The sequence below is a fragment of the Bison bison genome, unplaced genomic scaffold (assembly GCF_000754665.1).
Source record: "Bison bison bison isolate TAMUID 2011002044 unplaced genomic scaffold, Bison_UMD1.0 scf7180017864487, whole genome shotgun sequence".
Lineage (NCBI taxonomy): Eukaryota > Metazoa > Chordata > Mammalia > Artiodactyla > Bovidae > Bison > Bison bison.
This window is the reverse complement of record NW_011495047.1, coordinates 3,101,372-3,106,044: the sequence shown is the minus strand read 5'-3', so window position 1 is coordinate 3,106,044 and position 4,673 is coordinate 3,101,372.

Genomic DNA, 4,673 nt, shown 5'->3' with positions numbered 1-4,673 from the left:
AATTTTGCACTCCAAGGCCAAACTTGCCTGTTACTCCAAGTATCTCTTGACTTTCTACTTTTGCATTCCAGTTCCCTATGACGAAAAAGACATCTTTTTTGAGTGTTAGTCCTAAAAGGTCTTGTAGGTCTTCAAAGAACCATTCAACTTCAGCTTCTTTGGCATTAGTGGTTGGGGCATAGACTTGGATTACTGTGGTATTGAATGGTTAGCATTGGAAATGAACAGAGATCATTCTGTCATTTACATCTAAAAATTATATTTCCTCAGGATGCAGTGGCCTGGAAAAAAATGTGTGCAACCTGGGTTTTAAATAAGAAATAAAACTAGAATTATGAACTGAAAGTTGGCAAATAATGATAGTCCATTAGGTAAATGCAACAAATATAACTCCTTTTCCTTGGAATCTCTGTTTCACCCACTGCTGATAATACACTTTGTGATTTCCAAATGAGAAATCACTTTAGAAGTAGAAATAATTTTGACTAAGATTGATGACTAAACTTTTGGTTGTTACAGCTGACAAACACTGAATTTGAACCCCAGGATTTCTCCAGGTTTTTCCTCTTTTTTCATAATAAAAGTTACCTTTCTTTGACATTTTTAGATTCATGTGAATATATTTATAGTTTGAGTTATAGTTGTCTCTCCAAAAAAATGGAAGGGAAACTTAGACATTTTAAAGGATACAGGTAAGAGACTAACTTTTGAATTTAAATTTGTTAATGCACTAAAATGCTTTCTTCAAATGCCAATTTTAATTTCTCTCTTTCAGTTCAGTTCAGTTCAGTCACTCAGTCGTGTCCAACTCTTTGCGACCCCATGAATCGCAGCACTCCAGGCCTCCCTGTCCATCACCAACTCCCGGAGTTCACTCAGACTCACGTCCATCGAATTGGTGATACCATCCAGCCATCTCATCCTCTGTCATCCCCTTCTCCTCCTGCCCCCAATCCCTCCCAGCATCAGAGTCTTTTCCAATGAGTCAACTCTTCGCATGAGGTGGCCAAAGTACTGGAGTTTCAGCTTCAGCATCATTCCTTCCAAAGAACACCCAGGACTGGTCTCCTTTAGGATGGACTGGTTAGATCTCCTTGCAGTCCAAGGGACTCTCAAGAGTCTTCTCCAACACCACAGTTCAAAAGCATCAATTCTTTGGTGCTCAGCTTTCTTCACAGTCCAACTCTCACATCCATACATGACTACTGGAAAAGCCATAGCCTTGACTAGACGGACCTTTGTTGGCAAAGTAATGTCCCTGCTTTTGAATATGCTATCTAGGTTGGTCATAACTTTCTTTCCAAGGAGTAAGCATCTTTAGTCATTGTTAAATAGAAAAGAATTTTTCTCTGTGATATTCTGTATATGCAGGCATACATACACATATCTAAACCTCTCCCAACTTTCCAGGCTTAAAAAAACCCTCAAAGTATTAATTTTTAAAGTGTCCAGAGTATTCTAGCCTGGAAAGTCTTATAAGCATGGTTAAATTAATTTATAACCTGAAAATTGCATCTTATACAAGAGTGTCCCTTCAGGCCATCTTAGAGCACCTAATATTCTGTTCAAAGGTATTGGCTCAAATTTGGCTTATCAAGTTTGAAAACTTCCAAATTATTGTCCTAGGGGAATCACATAACTGAGATTAGTTACTTTGGAAAAAAAAAAAAACAATTCTGGCTTAACTTACTTTGCTATTTTTAATGTACATTTTTGGCCCAATATCCAAACCATTGCTGGCATTTTGTAGGGAGGTGAAATATCCCTGGGCGCTAGCCAGTACAATACAATGAAAGAAATAGGCATTTTTAAAAAAACATTAAATTACTCCAAAATCTTTGTAACTGTTTTTCACAGTATAAGATGACTGCCAGGTATGGAAAAATGCTTGTTTTCTACCTTAATTATTGCTGATGCCCAAATTTCCACCATCAAAAATGTATAAATCTAGCTAGAGGCTTTGATCTGTATCTAATGCAAATTCCCCAGGGTTAGTTTTAATTCCTGTGGTTCATTTACTCTTCATTCAAGCAACAGAAAGAAGACTGACAAGAAGCAGAGGGAGAAGTTGAGGTTACCAGCTCTGGAGCTGTCACTTCATGATTAAACTGGTGCACGACCCCAGTGTCCCAGAGGGTTCATTTTAAGTTCATTCTTAACAACATATATGGGGCGTCTTCTGTTTGAATGACATTATCTAAGCACCGGCAAGACATTTTATTACATCAGCCTTCAAGGAAATTGCCTTCTAGTTAGGAAGAACCCAGTTTAAAATATGAGAAAAAAATTCATGTACCAAATGAATCTTCATATTGAATTGACTTCACTTTCACTTAACTATTTAAAAATAGTCTGAACCAAAATATAATCATATCACACACCCAATTACTGGAAAAATTGCATTGTTTTCATTTGCATTTTAGACTTCAAAATAAAGCAGGGAGAATGTCTACAAAGGGAAGGTAAATATTAAGTTCACGGAATACGTTGATTTACCTTAAATGGGAGGGAGGGGAACACTTTTAAAATATATGACTTGCTTCTGGATGTCAAATTATTTTCTACATCAAATGAGTCCTGTTTCCTGTTTCTACATCAAATATAGTCCAAACAGGACTATATGACATCTATATGACATCTCCAGCTCAGGGGTTCTTCAAACCCCTCTAATTGAAGATCTAACATTCTTGGTCAGTCTGTACTTGTTGGGCAGTGACAGTGTCCTACATTGCCTTCAATGGCACCAAAGAACGTCCTTTAAAAAGGCAGCATATTTGATTCTAGCTGTTGTGCTCTAGAAGAGATGAAGCCAATCTGGGAAATATTCAAAGATGTTAATAGTACAGGAAGTTAAACTTTCCTTTTTATAAGCATCTGTTTGGAGAACAGACATGTTTAACTTACAGAAAAAAGGGGGGAGTAAAACTTTTATTAAATATAGGTGCTAAAAAAATATATAGGTGCTATGGAAAAGATAGGATGCTCTTCTGGGGTGGGGAAGAGCAGAATTCATCTGGCTGGCCTGTGTGCTTGAATTAAGATGGAATGTAGATATTATAGCTAGTGACATTTTAACTGCACATTGAGAAACTTATTGAAGAACTGCAATGCCAGTATGAGCTACCTCAGGAAGAACTGAACTGCCATTGAGCATAAATAGTTTAAACAAGAAATTGCCAGTGCCTCTATAGACGATGTTTAAGTAGAGGGTGACTTTTAAGATGCAGATAACCTAGGACTTAAATAAATATTAAATCCAAATAATAGAACCCTTGTCTTCCAGTAGCTTACACATGTCAGAGGTTAACAAACAAATAAAAATGAAGCGCCAAACTTATGTTCACATCCACTGTGAGATTCCTATTCAACAGATTACAAAAATTGTAGCCACGTTAAGCATAAATTTGATTGAAAAAGAAGCTCAGTGCACCAGCCCTGAGCACCTTGCCTCATGCATTGAACCTGGACTGGTGATCTATTTCACATATGATAATACACATGTTTCAGTGCTATTCTCTCAAATGGGGAGGGAGGTGGGAGGGAGGGTCAGGATGGGGAACACATGTACACCCATGGCTGATTCATGTGAATGTATGACAAAAACTGCCACAATATTGTAAAGTAATTAGCCTCCAATTAAATTTTTTTAATGCATGACAAAAAATAAATAAATAAAAAGAAGCTCATTTTAGTTTTCAAGGATCACAGGTAGGGTGCTACTGACAAAATACCCTGAGAGAAAATGCAGTGGTTCCTCCCTCTTTCCCAGTGTATCCATCTGCTAGGGCTGCTTTGTGGTTTAAACACACTTAAATTTGATGGCTTAAAGTAACAAAAATTTGTCCTCACAATCTTGGAAGCTGGGAGTCTGAACTCAAGTTCTCAAGAAGGCCATGCTCCTTCTAAAGACTCTCAGAAGGAATCCTTTCTTGCATCTTCCTAGATTCAGGAGGCTCCAGGCAAGCCTTGATGTTCCTTGACTTAAAGCTGTATCACTCCAATCTCTGTCCTTATCTTCACCTCTAATTGAAGATCTGACATTCTTGGTCAGTCTATACTTGTTAGGCAGTGACAGTGTCCTACACTGTCCTACTCTGATCGGTGTTTCTGTTTCTAAACATTCCTCTCCTTTCTCTTATGAAGTCATCAGTCATTGGATTCAAGATCCACTCTAATTCTATGGAGATTTCCTCACCTAATTACTTCTTCAGTGGCTGACTTTATTTTGGGGGGCTCCAAAATCACTGCAGATGGTTATTGCAGCCACGAAGTTAAAAGACACTTACTCCTTAAGGAAAGTTATGACCAACCTAGACAGCATATGAAAAAGCAGAGGCATTACTTTGTCAACAAAGGTCCATCTAGTCAAAGCTATGGTTTTTCCAGTGGTCATGTATGGATGTGAGAGTTGGACTATAAAGAAAGCTGAGTGCTGAAGAACTGATGCTTTTGAATTGTGGTGTTGGAGAAGACTCTTGAGAGTCCCTTGGACTGCAAAGAGATCCAAGCAGTCCATTCTAAAGGAGATCAGTCCTGGGTGTTCATTGGAAGGACTGATGAAGATGAAACTCCAATACTTTGCTCACCTGATGCAAAGGGCTGACTCATTGGAAAAGACCCTGATGCTGGGAAAGATTGAGGGCAGGAGAAAGGGACGACAGAGGATGAGATGG